The sequence below is a fragment of the Lissotriton vulgaris genome, chromosome 12, assembly GCF_964263255.1.
Source record: "Lissotriton vulgaris chromosome 12, aLisVul1.2, whole genome shotgun sequence".
NCBI lineage: Eukaryota > Metazoa > Chordata > Amphibia > Caudata > Salamandridae > Lissotriton > Lissotriton vulgaris.
The window spans coordinates 47,276,558-47,292,059 of NC_141700.1; the positions used below are offsets into that span (position 1 = coordinate 47,276,558).

The window sequence follows — 15,502 nt, forward strand, 5'->3', positions numbered from 1 at the left end:
ATAGCTGGTTAGGAGCGGGAGGCGGGCGGGCAAAGGCGCCGATAATATGAAGATAAATGTAGCGCTTGGCGTTTGATTCAGCAGCAGCAATCCTCCTCCAGAGAAACAGCACAAGGGCTACCCCCTCGACCGGGGTGACTCCGTTTTTCTGCGCCTCCTGGCGCGAAACTGCCGCGGCCGGTGCCGCTAGGGCTGCTGGGAGTTGTAGTCTCCTTCGCCCAGCGCCGCGCTCCGCTCTATGATTTCTATAGCTGGTTAGGAGAGGGAGGCGGGCGGGCAAAGGCGCCGATAATATGAAGATAAATGTAGCGCTTGGCGTTTGATTCAGCAGCAGCAATCCTCCTCCAGAGAAACAGCACAAGGGCTAATAATGCGCTATTACTTTACTAATATTATTACTTTCGGCTCATTTCCAAAAGTTTACCCAGCATGTCACAGAGTTAGACTACTGAATACAAATGGGCATTTTTACAGGAAGAGCAGTTGTTTCGCACAAGAGAATGTCATCTGTTTGTTAAAGTAAAAGTTACCCCATGACACTGATGATGACAGACGGCACACGAGGAGACGGGTGCTTTACGTAGAGTCCGGGGTTACAGCATCCACCCTCCCGCTCAACCACAGCAAAGCGACAGGGCTCTTTCCCGCATGGCTATTTACTGTTAATGCTTTTACAAACACTGGTAGTACTCTTTATGGAGTTACTACAAATAAGATCTTTTAAATACACTCATTTCTTACACTGCAGGTACTAAAGAACATGAGATATGGCAAAAGTTGCATCACTTTTCCGTTCATTTAGATTACATTTGTATACGTTGAGGAGAGTATGCATGGAGAGGCTGAGGAGCGATTGCAGCAGTAAAGGGACGGTGGAGGGAGAGGTTGAGGATGTCAAACGTAGTAAACAAAGTATTGAAATGTGCTCGAAAGTGTGTAATAAATTAAAAGGTGCACGTATATTTTGCAAATAAAATGTAAAGGTATAACATTGTTACATATATCGTAAGTCAAAATATAAGTAAAGTTAAAAAAGGTAAACCCTTAAAAGTCAAGCATTGTCTTATTTTTAATGTATAAAATTACTTACAGTTCTGCAACAGAGATATATCAGCTCTCGAAATATACTGCCTGGCTACCACTCGAGAAAAGGTCGCTCGAATGCTTGAAATACAAGGAAATAAAAAATAATGTCAGTTACTTGAATAAAATAATTCAAGAAGTGTGGCATTGGGCAGACAGCGCACGAGGAGACGGATGCTTTACGTAAGGAGTCTGTAGCTACCGCATCCTCCGCCCTTTCCCCCCCCCCCCCCCCACGCCCCCCCTCTACTGACAGCAAAGCTACAGGCTGTTTTTGCGAACACTAGTGCTGCTATTTAAAGAGTTTATACGAGGGATAAGGTCTTTGAAATACACTCCGTCTAAACACTGCAGCTACCAAAGAGCATTCGATACGGCAACAGTTTCATTATAATGAACGCTTTTTACAACAAATTATCGAAATGTGCTAGACAGAGTTTTAAAAATTACAGAGTGCATCAGTGAAGGGACGGGGCAGGGAGACTCTGAGGAGAGAGTGCAACAGTGAAGGGACCGTGCAGGGAGAGGCTGAGGAGAGAGTGCAACAGTGAGTGATGGTGCAGTGGATGAGTCATGGGTGCAGCCTGGATGAGGGGGGTCTGAGGAGAGAGTGCAACAGTGAAGGGACCGTGCAGGGAGAGGCTGAGGAGAGAGTGCAACAGTGAGTGAAGGTGCAGTGGATGAGTCATGGGTGCAGCCTGGATGAGGGGGGTCTGAGGAGAGAGTGCAACAGTGAAGGGACCGTGCAGGGAGAGGCTGAGGAGAGAGTGCAACAGTGAGTGAAGGTGCAGTGGATGAGTCATGGGTGCAGCCTGGATGAGGGGGTCTGAGTAGAGAGGGCAGCAGTGAAGGGACCGTGCAAGGAGAGGCCGAGGAGAGAGTGCAACAGTGAAGGGAGCGTGCAGGGAGAGGCTGAGGAGAGAGTGCAACAGTGAGTGATGGTGCAGTGGATGAGTCATGGGTGCAGCCTGGATGCGGGAGTCTGAGCAGAGAGGGCAACATTGAAGGGACCGTGCAGGGAGAGGCTGAGGAGAGAATGAAGGGATGTTACACCTAGACTGAGGAGAGAGTGCAGCAGTGAGTGATGGTGCAGAGAGGCTGAAGAGAGTGCAGCAGTGAGTGATGGTGCAATGGACAAATTATCTAAAAGTACAAGATAGTGTTTTAAAAATTACAGAGTGCGCGTAAATTTGACAAATAAAAGCTAAAGGTATGACAGCGTTACATTTCTCGTAAACAAATGTAAGTGAAGTTAAAAAGGCTAAAAATGCAAAACAAAGCATTACTGTCTTTCCATTGTATGAAGTTACTTACAGTTCTGTAAAATCGAGAGATGAGCTCTTGAAGTATACGGCCTAGCTTCTTTTTATGAAATATTCAGAATGTTCGCTCGTGTGCTTCAAATACTGCGAAAGGAAGAAATAATGTCAGTTACTTTAATTAATCCAAAAAAAGATGAGCACGTGTAATGTACAAAAACAGCATGTATGTGCCCTGTGCCTCTGAGACGCGCTGGAGAGGGGTGCTATGGAGGTGGTCAGCCCCGGAGACAGTCCCCAAGCAGATAGGGGATGCGCGAGCAAGGTAAGGTAGCATGAGCGTTCGTGGCCCCTCACAAACGAGACACGATTTGGTGTGCAATCTGTTAACAAACGGATGGATTGTAATAATGCGCTATTACTTTACCAATATTATTACTTTCGGCTCATTTCCAAAAGTTTACCCAGCATGTCACCGAGTTATACTACTGAATACAAATGGGCATTTTTACAGAAAGAGCAGTTGTTTCGCACAAGAGAATGTAATCTGTTTGTTAAAGTAAAAGTTACCCCAGGACACTGATGATGACAGACGGCACACGAGGAGACGGGTGCTTTACGTAGAGTCCGGGGTTACAGCATGCCCCCTCCCGCTCTCCACAGCTACGCGACAGGGCTCTTTCCCGCATGGCTATTTACTGTTAATGCTTTTACAAACAAAGTAAAAGTTACCCCAGGACACTGATGATGACAGACGGCACACGAGGAGACGGGTGCTTTACGTAGAGTCCGGGGTTACAGCATGCCCCCTCCCGCTCTCCACAGCTACGCGACAGGGCTCTTTCCCGCATGGCTATTTACTGTTAATGCTTTTACAAACAAAGTAAAAGTTACCCCAGGACACTGATGATGACAGACGGCACACGAGGAGACGGGTGCTTTACGTAGAGTCCGGGGTTACAGCATGCCCCCTCCCGCTCTCCACAGCTACGCGACAGGGCTCTTTCCCGCATGGCTATTTACTGTTAATGCTTTTACAAACAAAGTAAAAGTTACCCCAGGACACTGATGATGACAGACGGCACACGAGGAGACGGGTGCTTTACGTAGAGTCCGGGGTTACAGCATGCCCCCTCCCGCTCTCCACAGCTACGCGACAGGGCTCTTTCCCGCATGGCTATTTACTGTTAATGCTTTTACAAACAAAGTAAAAGTTACCCCAGGACACTGATGATGACAGACGGCACACGATGAGACGGGTGCTTTACGTAGAGTCCGGGGTTACAGCATGCCCCCTCCCGCTCTCCACAGCTACGCGACAGGGCTCTTTCCCGCATGGCTATTTACTGTTAATGCTTTTACAAACAAAGTAAAAGTTACCCCAGGACACTGATGATGACAGACGGCACACGAGGAGACGGGTGCTTTACGTAGAGTCCGGGGTTACAGCATGCCCCCTCCCGCTCTCCACAGCTACGCGACAGGGCTCTTTCCCGCATGGCTATTTACTGTTAATGCTTTTACAAACAAAGTAAAAGTTACCCCAGGACACTGATGATGACAGACGGCACACGAGGAGACGGGTGCTTTACGTAGAGTCTGGGGTTACAGCATGCCCCCTCCCGCTCTCCACAGCTACGCGACAGGGCTCTTTCCCGCATGGCTATTTACTGTTAATGCTTTTACAAACAAAGTAAAAGTTACCCCAGGACACTGATGATGACAGACGGCACACGAGGAGACGGGTGCTTTACGTAGAGTCCGGGGTTACAGCATGCCCCCTCCCGCTCTCCACAGCTACGCGACAGGGCTCTTTCCCGCATGGCTATTTACTGTTAATGATTTTACAAACAAAGTAAAAGTTACCCCAGGACACTGATGATGACAGACGGCACACGATGAGACGGGTGCTTTACGTAGAGTCCGGGGTTACAGCATGCCCCCTCCCGCTCTCCACAGCTACGCGACAGGGCTCTTTCCCGCATGGCTATTTACTGTTAATGCTTTTACAAACAAAGTAAAAGTTACCCCAGGACACTGATGATGACAGACGGCACACGAGGAGACGGGTGCTTTACGTAGAGTCCGGGGTTACAGCATGCCCCCTCCCGCTCTCCACAGCTACGCGACAGGGCTCTTTCCCGCATGGCTATTTACTGTTAATGCTTTTACAAACAAAGTAAAAGTTACCCCAGGACACTGATGATGACAGACGGCACACGAGGAGACGGGTGCTTTACGTAGAGTCCGGGGTTACAGCATGCCCCCTCCCGCTCTCCACAGCTACGCGACAGGGCTCTTTCCCGCATGGCTATTTACTGTTAATGCTTTTACAAACAAAGTAAAAGTTACCCCAGGACACTGATGATGACAGACGGCACACGATGAGACGGGTGCTTTACGTAGAGTCCGGGGTTACAGCATGCCCCCTCCCGCTCTCCACAGCTACGCGACAGGGCTCTTTCCCGCATGGCTATTTACTGTTAATGCTTTTACAAACAAAGTAAAAGTTACCCCAGGACACTGATGATGACAGACGGCACACGAGGAGACGGGTGCTTTACGTAGAGTCCGGGGTTACAGCATGCCCCCTCCCGCTCTCCACAGCTACGCGACAGGGCTCTTTCCCGCATGGCTATTTACTGTTAATGCTTTTACAAACAAAGTAAAAGTTACCCCAGGACACTGATGATGACAGACGGCACACGAGGAGACGGGTGCTTTACGTAGAGTCCGGGGTTACAGCATGCCCCCTCCCGCTCTCCACAGCTACGCGACAGGGCTCTTTCCCGCATGGCTATTTACTGTTAATGCTTTTACAAACAAAGTAAAAGTTACCCCAGGACACTGATGATGACAGACGGCACACGATGAGACGGGTGCTTTACGTAGAGTCCGGGGTTACAGCATGCCCCCTCCCGCTCTCCACAGCTACGTGACAGGGCTCTTTCCCGCATGGCTATTTACTGTTAATGCTTTTACAAACAAAGTAAAAGTTACCCCAGGACACTGATGATGACAGACGGCACACGAGGAGACGGGTGCTTTACGTAGAGTCCGGGGTTACAGCATGCCCCCTCCCGCTCTCCACAGCTACGCGACAGGGCTCTTTCCCGCATGGCTATTTACTGTTAATGCTTTTACAAACAAAGTAAAAGTTACCCCAGGACACTGATGATGACAGACGGCACACGAGGAGACGGGTGCTTTACGTAGAGTCCGGGGTTACAGCATGCCCCCTCCCGCTCTCCACAGCTACGCGACAGGGCTCTTTCCCGCATGGCTATTTACTGTTAATGCTTTTACAAACAAAGTAAAAGTTACCCCAGGACACTGATGATGACAGACGGCACACGAGGAGACGGGTGCTTTACGTAGAGTCCGGGGTTACAGCATGCCCCCTCCCGCTCTCCACAGCTACGCGACAGGGCTCTTTCCCGCATGGCTATTTACTGTTAATGCTTTTACAAACAAAGTAAAAGTTACCCCAGTACACTGATGATGACAGACGGCACACGATGAGACGGGTGCTTTACGTAGAGTCCGGGGTTACAGCATGCCCCCTCCCGCTCTCCACAGCTACGCGACAGGGCTCTTTCCCGCATGGCTATTTACTGTTAATGCTTTTACAAACACTGGTAGTACTCTTTATGGAGTTACTACAAATGATAAGATCTTTTAAATACACTCATTTCTTACACTGCAGCTACTAAAGAACATGAGATATGGCAAAAGTTGCATGATGTTGAAAGTTTCCCGACAAAAAATATTCTAAAATGCTTTAAAGTGTTTAATAAAAAGCCATGTGCACGTAAATTTTAGAAGTAAAAGTTTTAAAATTTATACAAATATACTAAATGAATTATTTTTTGTTAATAAATTTAAAACGGAAAAAGTAAAGCATTCTCTTATTCTTAATGAAAGCAGTTACTTACAGTTTTTAGTTAGAGATCGATCAGCTCTCGAAGTATACCGTCGGGCTTTTTCCCAAGAACTGTCCCGAAAGTCCGCTCGTGTGTTTTAAATAGTGCGAAAGCTAAAAAAAAGTGTTGTTGCTTGAATTAAATAACAAAAGAAACCACATGTAGTGTTGAAAAACAGCAAATAGGTAAGATGTTGCCCTGTAGCCGTATGTTAATGTTTGGGTGCGGTGCTTCCTTCTAGCAAACAAAGGACTGTCTGGCAAGAAGTGTATTCCATTGTGAGTGAAGAGGTGCGAATTCTGTGTTAAGTATACACGAAGGCCTGTCAGTTGCTTGAATTAAATACCAAAAGAAGACCACATGTAGTGTTGACGTTGCCCTGTAGCCGTATGTTAATGTTTGGGTGCGGTGCTTCCTTCTAGCAAACAAAGGACAGTCTGGAAAGAAGTGTATCTTATTGCGAGTCAAGATGTGGCAATTACATGTGAATTGAGTGTGAACGCGCGCGGATGCAAGAGACAGGTCCCACCCTCCCAAAAGAATTAAAGTGGCACCAAGTAGTCTGGGCAGTTACTACAAAGTCGTGCGTGCATTAAAACCAATACGCAAGTGCAGTGTAAAATTTAATAAAATAAAAACGCAGTTGCATGCAAGCGTGTTAACAAAACGTTATCAAATTGAGCGTAAACTTGCAAGCATAACAGTAGGCATATAATTTGAAACAGTAGCTCACAAATTAATGATACTACAAATTGTGGCAAAATATTTTTCTTTTATATTACTAATATGGCGCTCTGCACCTAACCTGTCGATCGTAGCAGTAAATTCAGTGAACTGTAGAAATCAGACAATCGTTACACAAATAAAACATGAACAGTGCATAAATGTATTAAAATATATCACTTACCTGTCGATCGTAGCAGCACAGTCAGTGGGGTGTATAAATCAGACAAACACAAACAGAACATGGACAGTGCATACATATACATTTTTAAAAACAAGAGGTAAAGATCAGAAAACATCAGCTACTTAAGGCAAAACTAGAGTACAGGACCCGAATACCAGGACGACACCTGCGCAAACATCAGTGAAGATATCGGGAAATTACGTTAACGTGAAAAAGGGAGACGCCACGAGCCATGTTGGACCTAGAAAAAAAAAAGTTAAAAACAAGAGGCAAAGATCAGAAAACATCAGATACTTAAGGCAAAACTAGAGTACAGGACCCGAATACCAGGACGACACCTGCGCAAACTTCAGTGAAGATATCGGGAAAGTACGTTAACGTGAAAAATGGAGACGCCACGAGCCATGTTGGACCTAGAAAAAAGAAACGAAACATAAGATTAGCCTAAAAAAACATACATACCTATCTGAAAAACTGCGTGCACAGTAGTGCACACGGCTGCAGGGAGACGCCACGGGCCATGTTGGACCTAGAAAATACAGAATAAAAACAAAAAAAATACTACAATAGAAAAGATAGCTGACCTCAAACTGCAAAAGAGCTTGGAATCGGAAGAAAAGAAACATTACATTAGCCAAAAAAAACAAATCTGGCTTACCTGTAAGGAAAAATAGTACATCTACCCAAAATAAGTAAATACATTACATCAACGGACGAAAGTTGCTCTCTTACCTGTAGAACTTTCCAGAAGATATCGGGAAATGACGTTAACGTGAATAAACGTGCCCCGCCCATGCCGTATTAAAATAAAGTACTCCCCCGTATTAAATTATTAATAGCACTTTCGTCAAACAAATTAAAGTGTAAATATCGTCCAAAAATTTTAAGCAAATGAAATGACAGCTATTAGGCAATACAGACAATATAGTAAAAAAAGGTAGATACATTTTTATTTAAAGAAATAACGTACTTGTATGTCGCAGGAGCCTCGGATTGGAATCGATCCGTGCACAGCTATGCACATAGCTGCAGGGCGACGCCACAGGCCATGTTGGACCTAGAAAAAATAAAAAAAACATAACATTAGCCTAAAAAAGAAACCTGGCTTACCTGTAAAGGCAAACCAGAACAACATACATTGACCATGTTAGACCTAAACATAAGAGAAAAAAAAAATAACATTAGCTACAATACACAGATGCCTTACTTGGATCCTAAAAAAAATAAAAACATACATACCTGTCTGCAGGGACACGCCACGGACCATGTGGAACCTACAAAAGACAGAAAAAAAATAAGATTATTACAATAGAAAAGATAGCTGACCTCAAACTGCAAATGAGCCTCGAATCGGAACTACTACGTGCACAGCGGTGCACATCGCTGCAGGGTGACGTCACGGGCCATGTTGGACCTAGAAAAAAGATAACATAATATTAGCCTACAAACAAAGTAAACCTTGTTTACCTGTAAAGGAAAACAGTACATCTAACAAAAAATATTTAAAACATTACATCAACAGACAAAAGTTGCTCTCTTAGTCTCGACGGAAACATAAGATGATCCTAAAAAACAAACAAACCTGGCTTACCTGTAAATGAAAACCGTAGATGTAACACAAAATAATTAATACATTACATCAACAGACTAAAGTTGCTCTCTTACCTGTAGAACTTTCCTGAAGATATTGGGAAATGACGTTAACGTGAATAAACGTGCCCCGCCCATGCTGTATTCAAATCAAGTACTCCCCCGTATTCAATTATTAATAGCACTTTCGTCAACCAAATAAAAATTTAAATATCGCAAAAAAATTTTTTACAAATGAAATGACAGCTATTAGGCAATACAATAAATAACACAATATCATAAAAAAAAGCAGATACTATTATTTTTTAAGAAATAACATACTTTTATGTCGCAGGAGCCTCGGATCGAAACCGCTCCATGCACAGCGGTGCACATCGCTGCAGGGCGACGCCACCGGCCATGTTGGACCTAGAAAAAAGAAAATAAACATAACATTAGCCTAAAAAAACAAACCTGGCTTACTTGTAAAGGAAAACAACAACAACATACATTGACCATGTTAGACCTAAACATAAGAGAAAAAACATAACATTAGCTACAATACAAAGATGCCTTACTTGGATCCTAAAAAAAACAAAAACATACATACCTGTCTGCAGGGAGACGCCACGGACCATGTGGAACCTACAAAAGACAGAAACAAACATAAGATTATTGCAATAGAAACGATAGCTGACCTCAAACTCCAAAAGAGCCTCGGATCGGAACAACTCCGTGCACAGCGGTGCACATCCCTGCAGGGTGACGTCACGGGCCATGTAGGACCTAGAAAAAAGATAAGAAACATAAGATGAGCCTAAAATAAAAATAAAACATGGCTTACCTGTAAATGAAAACGGTAGATGTAACAATAAATAATTAATACATTACATCACATTACATCAACAGACAAAAGTTGCTCGCTTACCTGTAGAACTTTCCAGACGAGATCGGGAAATGACTTTAACGTGAATAAACGTGCCCCGCCCATGCCGTATTAAAATCAAGTACTCCCCCTATTCGATTATTAATAGCACTTTCGTCAAACAAATAAAAAATGTAAATATCGCAAACATTGTTTTTACAAATTAAATGACAGCTATTAGGCAATACAATAAATAACACAATATCATAAAAAAAGGGAGATAAAAATATTTTTAAAGAAATAACGTACTTTTATGTCGCAGGAGCCTCGGATCGGAACCGCTCCATGCACAGCTGTGCACATCGCTGAAGGGAGACGCCACCGGCCATGTTGGACCTAGAAAAAAGAAAATAAACATAACATTAGCCTAAAAAAAACAAACCTGGCTTACCTGTAAAAGAAAACAACAACAACATACATTGACCATGTTAGACCTAAACATAAGAGAAAAAACATAACATTAGCTACAATACAAAGATGCCTTACTTGGATCCTAAAAAAAACAAAAACATACATACCTGTCTGCAGGGAGACGCCACGGACCATGTGGAACCTACAAAAGACAGAAACAAACATAAGATTATTGCAATAGAAAAGATAGCTGACCTCAAACTGTAAAAGAGCCTCGGATTGGAACAACTCCGTGCACAGCGGTGCACATCCCTGCAGGGTGACGTCACGGGCCATGTAGGACCTAGAAAAAAGAAAAAAAACATAAAAATAGCCTAAAAAAACTAAACCTGGGTTACCTGTAAAGGAAAACAGTACATCTAACTAAAAATATGTTAAACATGACATCAGACAAAAGTTGCTCTCTTACCTGTAGAACTTTCGAGAAGATATCAGGAAATGACGTTAACGCAACGTGCCCCGCCCATGCCGTATTAAAATAAAGTACTCCCCGTATTCATTTACTAATAGCACTTTCGTCAAACAAATAAAGTAGAAATATCGCAAAAACATTTTTACCCAATGAAATAACAGTTATCATTTAATACAATAAATAACACACAATATAATAAAAAGTTAGATACAAATATTTCTAAAGAAATAACGTACCTGTAATAACGTACCTGTATGTCGCAGGAGCCTCGGATCGGAACCACTCCGTGCTTACCGGTGCACATGGCTGCAGGAAGAATCCAGGGACCATGTTAAACATAGAAAAAATAAAATAAACATAAGATGAGCCTAAAAAACAAAAACTGGTTTACCTGTAAATAAAAACAACAATAACATACATCGACCATGTTATACCTAAACATAAGAGAAAAAACATAACATTAGCTACTATAAAAAGATGCCTTACTTGGATCCTAAACAAAAAAAACATACATACCTGTCTGAAAAACTGCGTGCGGCTGCAGGGAGTCTCGACGGGCCATGTTGGACCTAGAAAAAAGATAAGAAACATAAGATGAGCCTAAAAAAAAAAAAACATGGCTTGCCTGTAAATGAAAACGGTAGATGTAACAATAAATAATTAATACATTACATCAACAGACAAAAGTTGCTCGCTTACCTGTAGAACTTTCCAGACGAGATCGGGAAATGACGTTAACGTGAATAAACGTGCCCCGCCCATGCCGTATTAAAATCAAGTACTCCCCCTATTCAATTATTAATAGCACTTTCGTCAAACAAATCAAAAATGTAAATATCGCAAACATTTTTTTTACAAATTAAATGACAGCTATTAGGCAATACAATAAATAACACAATATCATAAAAAAAGGGAGATAAAAATATTTTTAAAGCAATAACGTACTTTTCTGTTGCAGGAGCCTCGGATCGGAACCGCTCCATGCACAGCTGTGCACATCGCTGCAGGAAGACGCCAAGGGCCATGTTGGACCTACAAAAAAGATAACAAACATAAAATTAGCCAAAATAAACAAAATGGCTTACATTTAGACGAAAACAACAGCAACATACATACCCGTCTGAACAGCTTCGTCCACAGTGGTGCAATCGGCTGCAGGGAAACGCCACGGGCCTTGTTGGACCTACAAAAAAGATAAGAAACATAAGATTATTAAAATTGAAAAGATAGCTCACCTCAATCTGAAAAACAGCCGCGGGTCGGAACCACTCCGTGCACAGCGGTGCACATCGCTGCAGGAAGACGCCAAGGGCCATGTTGGACCTACAAAAAAGATAACAAACATAAGATTAGCCTAAATAAACAAAATGGCTTACATTAAGAGGAAAACAACAGCAACATACATACCCGTCTGAACAGCTTCGTCCACAGTGGTGCAATCGGCTGCAGGGAAACGCCACGGGCCTTGTTGGACCTACAAAAAAGATAAGAAACATAAGATTATTAAAATTGAAAAGATAGCTCACCTCAATCTGCAAAACAGCCGCGGGTCGGAACCACTCCGTGCACAGCGGTGCACATCGCTGCAGGAAGACGCCAAGGGCCATGTTGGACCTACAAAAAAGATAACAAACATAAGATTAGCCAAAATAAACAAAATGGCTTACATTTAGACGAAAACAACAGCAACATACATACCCGTCTGAACAGCTTCGTCCACAGTGGTGCAATCGGCTGCAGGGAAACGCCACGGGCCTTGTTGGACCTACAAAAAAGATAAGAAACATAAGATTATTAAAATTGAAAAGATAGCTCACCTCAATCTGCAAAACAGCCGCGGGTCGGAACCACTCCGTGCACAGCGGTGCACATCGCTGCAGGAAGACGCCAAGGGCCATGTTGGACCTACAAAAAAGATAACAAACATAAGATTAGCCAAAATAAACAAAATGGCTTACATTTAGACGAAAACAACAGCAACATACATACCCGTCTGAACAGCTTCGTCCACAGTGGTGCAATCGGCTGCAGGGAAACGCCACGGGCCGTGTTGGACCTACAAAAAAGATAAGAAACATAAGATTATTAAAATTGAAAAGATAGCTCACCTCAATCTGCAAAACAGCCGCGGGTCGGAACCACTCCGTGCACAGCGGTGCACATCGCTGCAGGAAGACGCCAAGGGCCATGTTGGACCTACAAAAAAGATAACAAACATAAGATTAGCCAAAATAAACAAAATGGCTTACATTAAGACGAAAACAACAGCAACATACATACCCGTCTGAACAGCTTCGTCCACAGTGGTGCAATCGGCTGCAGGGAAACACCACGGGCCTTGTTGGACCTACAAAAAAGATAAGAAACATAAGATTATTAAAATTGAAAAGATAGCTCACCTCAATCTGCAAAACAGCCGCGGGTCGGAACCACTCCGTGCACAGCGGTGCACATCGCTGCAGGAAGACGCCAAGGGCCATGTTGGACCTACAAAAAAGATAACAAACATAAGATTAGCCAAAATAAACAAAATGGCTTACATTAAGACGAAAACAACAGCAACATACATACCCGTCTGAACAGCTTCGTCCACAGTGGTGCAATCGGCTGCAGGGAAACGTCACGGGCCTTGTTGGACCTACAAAAAAGATAAGAAACATAAGATTATTAAAATTGAAAAGATAGCTCACCTCAATCTGCAAAACAGCCGCGGGTCGGAACCACTCCGTGCACAGCGGTGCACATCGCTGCAGGAAGACGCCAAGGGCCATGTTGGACCTACAAAAAAGATAACAAACATAAGATTAGCCAAAATAAACAAAATGGCTTACATTTAGACGAAAACAACAGCAACATACATACCCGTCTGAACAGCTTCGTCCACAGTGGTGCAATCGGCTGCAGGGAAACGCCACGGGCCTTGTTGGACCTACAAAAAAGATAAGAAACATAAGATTATTAAAATTGAAAAGATAGCTCACCTCAATCTGCAAAACAGCCGCGGGTCGGAACCACTCCGTGCACAGCGGTGCACATCGCTGCAGGAAGACGCCAAGGGCTATGTTGGACCTACAAAAAAGATAACAAACATAAGATTAGCCAAAATAAACAAAATGGCTTACATTAAGACGAAAACAACAGCAACATACATACCCGTCTGAACAGCTTCGTCCACAGTGGTGCAATCGGCTGCAGGGAAACGCCACGGGCCTTGTTGGACCTACAAAAAAGATAAGAAACATAAGATTATTAAAATTGAAAAGATAGCTCACCTCAATCTGCAAAACAGCCGCGGGTCGGAACCACTCCGTGCACAGCGGTGCACATCGCTGCAGGAAGACGCCCAGGGCCATGTTGGACCTACAAAAAAGATAACAAACATAAGATTAGCCAAAATAAACAAAATGGCTTACATTAAGACGAAAACAACAGCAACATACATATCCGTCTGAACAGCTTCGTCCACAGTGGTGCAATCGGCTGCAGGGAAACGCCACGGGCCTTGTTGGACCTACAAAAAAGATAAGAAACATAAGATTATTAAAATTGAAAAGATAGCTCACCTCAATCTGCAAAACAGCCGCGGGTCGGAACCACTCCGTGCACAGCGGTGCACATCGCTGCAGGAAGACGCCAAGGGCCATGTTGGACCTACAAAAAAGATAACAAACATAAGATTAGCCAAAATAAACAAAATGGCTTACATTTAGACGAAAACAACAGCAACATACATACCCGTCTGAACAGCTTCGTCCACAGTGGTGCAATCGGCTGCAGGGAAACGCCACGGGCCTTGTTGGACCTACAAAAAAGATAAGAAACATAAGATTATTAAAATTGAAAAGATAGCTCACCTCAATCTGCAAAACAGCCGCGGGTCGGAACCACTCTGTGCACAGCGGTGCACATCGCTGCAGGAAGACGCCAAGGGCCATGTTGGACCTACAAAAAAGATAACAAACATAAGATTAGCCAAAATAAACAAAATGGCTTACATTTAGACGAAAACAACAGCAACATACATACCCGTCTGAACAGCTTCGTCCACAGTGGTGCAATCGGCTGCAGGGAAACGCCACGGGCCTTGTTGGACCTACAAAAAAGATAAGAAACATAAGATTATTAAAATTGAAAAGATAGCTCACCTCAATCTGCAAAACAGCCGCGGGTCGGAACCACTCCGTGCACAGCGGTGCACATCGCTGCAGGAAGACGCCAAGGGCCATGTTGGACCTACAAAAAAGATAACAAACATAAGATTAGCCAAAATAAACAAAATGGCTTACATTAAGACGAAAACAACAGCAACATACATACCCGTCTGAACAGCTTCGTCCACAGTGGTGCAATCGGCTGCAGGGAAACGCCACGGGCCTTGTTGGACCTACAAAAAAGATAAGAAACATAAGATTATTAAAATTGAAAAGATAGCTCACCTCAATCTGCAAAACAGCCGCGGGTCGGAACCACTCCGTGCACAGCGGTGCACATCGCTGCAGGAAGACGCCAAGGGCCATGTTGGACCTACAAAAAAGATAACAAACATAAGATTAGCCAAAATAAACAAAATGGCTTACATTAAGACGAAAACAATAGCAACATACATACCCGTCTGAACAGCTTCGTCCACAGTGGTGCAATCGGCTGCAGGGAAACGCCACGGGCCTTGTTGGACCTACCAAAAAGATAAGAAACATAAGATTATTAAAATTGAAAAGATAGCTCAGCTCAATCTGCAAAACAGCCGCGGGTCGGAACCACTCCGTGCACAGCGGTGCACATCGCAGCAGGAAGACGCCAAGGGCCATGTTGGACCTACAAAAAAGATAACAAACATAAGATTAGCCTAAATAAACAAAATGGCGTACATTTAGACGAAAACAACAGCAACATACATACCCGTCTGAACAGCTTCGTCCACAGTGGTGCAATCGGCTGCAGGGAAACGCCACGGGCCTTGTTGGACCTACAAAAAAGATAAGAAACATAAGATTATTAAAATTGAAAAGATAG

The 15,502-nt window shown here is 43.6% G+C and overlaps 1 long non-coding RNA gene across 1 annotated transcript; it reads right to left on the bottom strand.

Annotated features, from left to right (window-relative positions):
- Positions 1-1,095: 1,095 nt before the first annotated feature.
- Positions 1,096-7,699, bottom strand: LOC147673223 (uncharacterized). Its single transcript, XR_015302504.1, has 3 exons — positions 6,278-7,699; positions 2,398-2,489; positions 1,096-1,164 (listed from the first exon to the last, which is right to left on the bottom strand). It is a non-coding gene; the product is annotated as an uncharacterized LOC147673223 (long non-coding RNA).
- Positions 7,700-15,502: the final 7,803 nt, after the last annotated feature.